At 55.8% G+C, this 7,500-nt stretch overlaps 3 non-coding genes across 3 annotated transcripts in view; all 3 read right to left on the bottom strand.

Moving 5' to 3' along the window:
- Positions 1-1,446, bottom strand: part of LOC126445156 (large subunit ribosomal RNA) — a 4,223-nt gene extending 2,777 nt beyond the window's left edge. The window contains exon 1 of the ribosomal RNA XR_007582966.1: positions 1-1,446. This exon is cut by the window's left edge and continues 2,777 nt beyond it. This is a non-coding gene — a ribosomal RNA (large subunit ribosomal RNA).
- A 188-nt stretch (positions 1,447-1,634) lies between these two features.
- On the bottom strand, positions 1,635-1,789 carry LOC126445163 (5.8S ribosomal RNA). Its single transcript, XR_007582970.1, has one exon. It is a non-coding gene; the product is annotated as a 5.8S ribosomal RNA (ribosomal RNA).
- A 352-nt stretch (positions 1,790-2,141) lies between these two features.
- LOC126445151 (small subunit ribosomal RNA) lies at positions 2,142-4,051 on the bottom strand. Its single transcript, XR_007582962.1, has one exon. It is a non-coding gene; the product is annotated as a small subunit ribosomal RNA (ribosomal RNA).
- Between the last annotated feature and the right edge of the window lie 3,449 nt (positions 4,052-7,500).

Genomic DNA, 7,500 nt, shown 5'->3' with positions numbered 1-7,500 from the left:
TCCGATCCGAGTCGTTTGCTCGCGGCTTCAGCATATCAAGCAAGCCGGAGATCTCACCCATTTAAAGTTTGAGAATAGGTTGAGGTCGTTTCGGCCCCAAGGCCTCTAATCATTCGCTTTACCGGATGAGACTCGTACGAGCACCAGCTATCCTGAGGGAAACTTCGGAGGGAACCAGCTACTAGATGGTTCGATTAGTCTTTCGCCCCTATACCCAGCTCCGACGATCGATTTGCACGTCAGAATCGCTACGGACCTCCATCAGGGTTTCCCCTGACTTCGTCCTGGCCAGGCATAGTTCACCATCTTTCGGGTCCCAACGTGTACGCTCTAGGTGCGCCTCACCTCGCAATGAGGACGAGACGCCCCGGGAGTGCGGAGGCCGCCGCCCCGTGAAGGGCGGGGAAGCCCCATCCTCCCTCGGCCCGCGCAAGGCGAGACCTTCACTTTCATTACGCCTTTAGGTTTCGTACAGCCCAATGACTCGCGCACATGTTAGACTCCTTGGTCCGTGTTTCAAGACGGGTCGTGAAATTGTCCAAAGCTGAAGCGCCGCTGACGGGAGCGATTATTCCGCCCGAGAGCATCCCGAGCCAACAGCGGCGCGGGTCCGGGGCCGGGCCAGGTAGGTCCGTCATCCGGGAAGAACCGCGCGCGCTTGCCGGGAGCCCGAGCGCCCAAAGGGGCGAATCGACTCCTCCAGATATACCGCCGGGCAGCCAGCCAGGACACCGGGGCTCTGCCCAACAGACGCGAACCGAGGCCCGCGGAAGGACAGGCTGCGCACCCGGGCCGTAGGCCGGCACCCAGCGGGTCGCGACGTCCTACTAGGGGAGAAGTGCGGCCCACCGCACACCGGAACGGCCCCACCCCGCGGCGAGTGGAAAGGCAACCGGACACGACCCCGCCGCGGATTGCTCCGCGCGGGCGGCCGGCCCCATCTGCCGAGGGCGGAGGCCAGTGGCCGGATGGGCGTGAATCTCACCCGTTCGACCTTTCGGACTTCTCACGTTTACCCCAGAACGGTTTCACGTACTTTTGAACTCTCTCTTCAAAGTTCTTTTCAACTTTCCCTCACGGTACTTGTTCGCTATCGGTCTCGTGGTCATATTTAGTCTCAGATGGAGTTTACCACCCACTTGGAGCTGCACTCTCAAGCAACCCGACTCGAAGGAGAGGTCCCGCCGACGCTCGCACCGGCCGCTACGGGCCTGGCACCCTCTACGGGCCGTGGCCTCATTCAAGTTGGACTTGGGCTCGGCGCGAGGCGTCGGGGTAGTGGACCCTCCCAAACACCACATGCCACGACAGGCGGCAGCCTGCGGGGTTCGGTGCTGGACTCTTCCCTGTTCGCTCGCCGCTACTGGGGGAATCCTTGTTAGTTTCTTTTCCTCCGCTTAGTAATATGCTTAAATTCAGCGGGTAGTCTCGCCTGCTCTGAGGTCGTTGTACGAGGTGTCGCACGCCACACCGCCAGCCGGCTGTGCACGCTACCGAGTAAGTACCGGTATGCGAACCGCCAGGCGACGGGCGCGCATCGCACGTTTAAGGAGGCGCGGCCGGCCCCACAGGCGGCCGCGACGCTCCCAGGTCTGCGAAGCGGGGCAAACGCCGCGCGCTTCAGTATACGTAGCCGACCCTCAGCCAGACGTGGCCCGGGAACGGAATCCATGGACCGCAATGTGCGTTCGAAACGTCGATGTTCATGTGTCCTGCAGTTCACATGTCGACGCGCAATTTGCTGCGTTCTTCATCGACCCACGAGCCGAGTGATCCACCGTCCTGGGTGATCTTTTTCTTAGTTTCCACTGTCTCTTTCAAGACAGTTGCATAGGCGGGACGTAGGCGTGTGGCGGCCCCTGTTCAAGCGTTCTGTGTCCAACAGCCTCACGGCCGATGGGCGTCGTACGGCTCCACACCGGAGCGGACAGGCAGTCGGGCGAAAGTCATTCAAAACCGGCGCCAGGCGCCAGGTGCCGCAGGCCAGCCGCTCCAGCGCTTCAGCGCTCGTACCACACAACATTGGCGTTAGTTTTGAGAAGCACGCGTGGTTCCGCACGCGGCGCACGGCTACTGCGAGCCGTACAGGTAGCGTGTTGCGCGACACGACACGCACATCGAAAGACATGCAGTCTAGTCGGTAATGATCCTTCCGCAGGTTCACCTACGGAAACCTTGTTACGACTTTTACTTCCTCTAAATGATCAAGTTTGGTCATCTTTCCGGTAGCATCGGCAACGACAGAGTCAATGCCGCGTACCAGTCCGAAGACCTCACTAAATCATTCAATCGGTAGTAGCGACGGGCGGTGTGTACAAAGGGCAGGGACGTAATCAACGCGAGCTTATGACTCGCGCTTACTGGGAATTCCTCGTTCATGGGGAACAATTGCAAGCCCCAATCCCTAGCACGAAGGAGGTTCAGCGGGTTACCCCGACCTTTCGGCCTAGGAAGACACGCTGATTCCTTCAGTGTAGCGCGCGTGCGGCCCAGAACATCTAAGGGCATCACAGACCTGTTATTGCTCAATCTCGTGCGGCTAGAAGCCGCCTGTCCCTCTAAGAAGAAAAGTAATCGCTGACAGCACGAAGGATGTCACGCGACTAGTTAGCAGGCTAGAGTCTCGTTCGTTATCGGAATTAACCAGACAAATCGCTCCACCAACTAAGAACGGCCATGCACCACCACCCACCGAATCAAGAAAGAGCTATCAATCTGTCAATCCTTCCGGTGTCCGGGCCTGGTGAGGTTTCCCGTGTTGAGTCAAATTAAGCCGCAGGCTCCACTCCTGGTGGTGCCCTTCCGTCAATTCCTTTAAGTTTCAGCTTTGCAACCATACTTCCCCCGGAACCCAAAAGCTTTGGTTTCCCGGAGGCTGCCCGCCGAGTCATCGGAGGAACTGCGGCGGATCGCTGGCTGGCATCGTTTATGGTTAGAACTAGGGCGGTATCTGATCGCCTTCGAACCTCTAACTTTCGTTCTTGATTAATGAAAACATACTTGGCAAATGCTTTCGCTTCTGTTCGTCTTGCGACGATCCAAGAATTTCACCTCTAACGTCGCAATACGAATGCCCCCGCCTGTCCCTATTAATCATTACCTCGGGTTCCGAAAACCAACAAAATAGAACCGAGGTCCTATTCCATTATTCCATGCACACAGTATTCAGGCGGGCTTGCCTGCTTTAAGCACTCTAATTTGTTCAAAGTAAACGTGCCGGCCCACCGAGACACTCACTCAAGAGCACCCTGGTAGGATTGCAACGGTGTCCGCCTCGGGACGCACGAGCACGCACGAGGCGCGTCGCACGCCTTCAGCTCGCCCCACCGGCAGGACGTCCCACGATACATGCCAGTTAAACACCGACGGGCGGTGAACCAACAGCGTGGGACACAAATCCAACTACGAGCTTTTTAACCGCAACAACTTTAATATACGCTATTGGAGCTGGAATTACCGCGGCTGCTGGCACCAGACTTGCCCTCCAATAGATACTCGTTAAAGGATTTAAAGTGTACTCATTCCGATTACGGGGCCTCGGATGAGTCCCGTATCGTTATTTTTCGTCACTACCTCCCCGTGCCGGGAGTGGGTAATTTGCGCGCCTGCTGCCTTCCTTGGATGTGGTAGCCGTTTCTCAGGCTCCCTCTCCGGAATCGAACCCTGATTCCCCGTTACCCGTTACAACCATGGTAGGCGCAGAACCTACCATCGACAGTTGATAAGGCAGACATTTGAAAGATGCGTCGCCGGTACGAGGACCGTGCGATCAGCCCAAAGTTATTCAGAGTCACCAAGGCAAACGGACCGGACGAGCCGACCGATTGGTTTTGATCTAATAAAAGCGTCCCTTCCATCTCTGGTCGGGACTCTGTTTGCATGTATTAGCTCTAGAATTACCACAGTTATCCAAGTAACGTGGGTACGATCTAAGGAACCATAACTGATTTAATGAGCCATTCGCGGTTTCACCTTAATGCGGCTTGTACTGAGACATGCATGGCTTAATCTTTGAGACAAGCATATGACTACTGGCAGGATCAACCAGGGAGCTGCGTCAACTAGAGCTGAGCAGCCGGCCGCCCGGGAGTGTGTCCCGGGGGCCCGCGCGAACACGCAAGCGTCCGCTCAATTATTCTGCAAACAGGAGGAGGCTGAGCTCCCCTGCACCATACACCTCGAAACCCTCTCAGGTCCCGGCGGCGCGCAGCGCCGTCCTAAGTACTTGGTCGGGTTCGAGAGAGGCGCAATCGCCCGGGGTTTGGCGAGTAGACGCTTTAGGTGCGACCACCCGTGCTCCCAACTGAGCTTGCCGCTGCCGACAGAGGCCCGGGAGCGTGCTGTCGTGGCATTGCCGGCGGGAGACAACACGCGCCACCTACGGTGACCGGCAGCTCCAACGCCAGCGCCACAGAAGGACAAAAGCCCCACTTGGGTGCCGAAGCGAACTCTCCCAGCACAGCGCACGCGCCAACACGTCCGCACAGCTGCGATACAAACCACCTGCGAGAACCGCAGAGGCGACCGAGCAGCAGACGGCGTCGCGGCGCCGAGCGCCGGGCGGCGGCGCATCCTCAGCGCACACAGTCCTCAATCGGACCAGCACACTGCAGATGTCCACCGCGCTTCGCACCGGGCCCGCGAGGACCTACTTTGGCCGCACGGCGCCGCGTGCAGGGTGCGCCGGCGCGCAGCTGCGCCGCCTGCCGCCTCCGTCGGCCGGCGCGCCTGCCACTGGCCGCCCCCACCAGCCGGCTGTAGCGCGTGCGCCCACGCACCGCGCGGCCAGCACGCCGGGAGGCCCCCCCTCACCGGCCGGGGACGGTCCCACCCAGCCACCGCCGCGTATCGCTTCACACCCAGATGCCATTCACGTTCGTGGGCATGGTGGGTATCGCTGGAACAACCGGTTGGTAGCTCAACCGATCGTCGCCATCACTGATTCACCTCTAGCGAGAACAACCGCACCACAACGGTTTACCAGTTGTTCATTTGCGTAACGTCACCAGCAAACGTAGGCGTCCATCGCCATTTGCAAATTCAACGATTGTTGCATGCCTGTGTCAGGTGTCACGACACACTATGTCTGCCCACATACACGCAACAACATGTGCACGCTTCGCGAACACGTGGAAGGTGGCCCCCGTACGTATGCGATGTCCATTGCGCGAACGACTGTCAACCGGCCTCTGTCGCATGTCGCAGATGTGGAACGCAGTGCACCATGCTATCACGGTGTGTGAGAAGAGACGACTACGTCTGACAACACGCGCCACTACATCAACAGACGGCTCATGCTGATCGCCATCCAGGGCATACCACACTGCAATCCAGCTCTTATAGGGAGACGACACGTAGCTGAGTGCACAACATTTGGACCGCATGGTTCGCCGTTGTTGGCGCAGTCGTTGTACGGTCACATGTACCACGATGTATCATTCAGTACATGAGGACCAATGTGCAGTACAGTGTGTGATTTGGACGTACAACATCAGCGGACAGTTGACACAGGCCGTACCACAGCGTAGGCTAAGTGCTTCGCCATGCGAATGCCAATGAACAACTGCAAATGCCAATGAACAACTGCAAAGGGCATTGAGCATGTACGTCCTGCTGCCATCCACATTACAGTGTATAGCTGCAAGGTGTTTAACATGAAGCGATACACTGGGGACCGGGCAGTGCGAGTAGCAAACTATATTGCGGGGGTTGCAGTTAGGCAACACTACACTAATTTAACGCGTCGTATGACAATTACAGAGCAGGTTAAGGCCCAACGTGTGTTGGGTTAAGGCCCAACGTGTGTTGGGTTAAGGCCCAACGTGTGTTGGGTTAAGGCCCAACGTGTGTTGGGTTAAGGCCCAACGTGTGTTGGGTTAAGGCCCAACGTGTGTTGGGTTAAGGCCCAACGTGTGTTGGGTTAAGGCCCAACGTGTGTTGGGTTAAGGCCCAACGTGTGTTGGGTTAAGGCCCAACGTGTGTTGGGTTAAGGCCCAACGTGTGTTGGGTTAAGGCCCAACGTGTGTTGGGTTAAGGCCCAACGTGTGTTGGGTTAAGGCCCAACGTGTGTTGGGTTAAGGCCCAACGTGTGTTGGGTTAAGGCCCAACATAGGTTGGGTTAAGGCCCAACATAGGTTGGGTTAAGGCCCAACATAGGTTGGGTTAAGGCGCAACATAGGTTGGGTTAAGGCGCAACATAGGTTGGGTTAAGGCGCAACATAGGTTGGGTTAAGGCGCAACATAGGTTGGGTTAAGGCGCAACATAGGTTGGGTTAAGGCGCAACATAGGTTGGGTTAAGGCGCAACATAGGTTGGGTTAAGGCGCAACATAGGTTGGGTTAAGGCGCAACATAGGTTGGGTTAAGGCGCAACATAGGTTAGGTTAAGGCGCAACATAGGTTAGGTTAAGGCGCAACATAGGTTAGGTTAAGGCGCAACATAGGTTAGGTTAAGGCGCAACATAGGTTAGGTTAAGGCGCAACATAGGTTAGGTTAAGGCGCAACATAGGTTAGGTTAAGGCGCAACATAGGTTAGGTTAAGGCGCAACATAGGTTAGGTTAAGGCGCAACATAGGTTAGGTTAAGGCGCAACATAGGTTAGGTTAAGGCGCAACATAGGTTAGGTTAAGGCGCAACATAGGTTAGGTTAAGGCGCAACATAGGTTAGGTTAAGGCGCAACATAGGTTAGGTTAAGGCGCAACATAGGTTAGGTTAAGGCGCAACATAGGTTAGGTTAAGGCGCAACATAGGTTAGGTTAAGGCGCAACATAGGTTAGGTTGAGGCACAATATAGGTTAGGTTGAGGTACCGTATAGGTTAGGTTAAGGTACAGTATAGTTTAGGTTAAGGTACAGTATAGTTTAGGTTAAGGTACAGTATAGTTTAGGTTAAGGTACAGTATAGTTTAGGTTAAGGTACAGTATAGTTTAGGTTAAGGTACAGTATAGTTTAGGTTAAGGTACAGTATAGTTTAGGTTAAGGTACACATTGTTGTATGGAAAGGTGTAATGGGGGGGGGGGGGGGGCGGCCGGTCGGTTTGTTGATTGTGATTATAGTAAGTGGATGCCTGCGGCATCATCTGATTTGCCACGTCAGGATGCACCTTTGGCTCATGACAGGCGGCGCTCCGATTCCATGCTTGTGGCAGACCTGTGTCTTTCATTCCTGCCATTGTTTGTGTGCTGTGAGAGGAGGCAGTATTGTGATGTTGGGTGCACCCCTGTGTAGGACATGTGTGGGTGTTGGTGGCTTAGCTGAGCAATGGTGGTTGTCGGGGGGGTGGGATATTCCGTTTTCTGAGTGGACCTCCCAGTCTGGTTATGACAGTGTGGATTGTCTCATGTGGCGGAGAGGATGCACTGGGTGTTGTTCCATGCTGGTGCTTACATATTGTCTGTGTGCGTGTTACAGGCGGAGAGTAGTGCGTGATAAGAGTGTGTGGCTGCCGTGTGGTTGTGATTGTGAGCAGAGTCTTTCAGCATGTATACGGACAGTTGTA

This window comes from Schistocerca serialis, unplaced genomic scaffold, assembly GCF_023864345.2.
Source record: "Schistocerca serialis cubense isolate TAMUIC-IGC-003099 unplaced genomic scaffold, iqSchSeri2.2 HiC_scaffold_332, whole genome shotgun sequence".
In the NCBI taxonomy this organism is placed as follows: Eukaryota; Metazoa; Arthropoda; class Insecta; order Orthoptera; family Acrididae; genus Schistocerca; species Schistocerca serialis.
The sequence above is the reverse complement of the archived record's forward strand: the minus strand, read 5'-3'. Positions and strand labels throughout refer to the sequence as shown.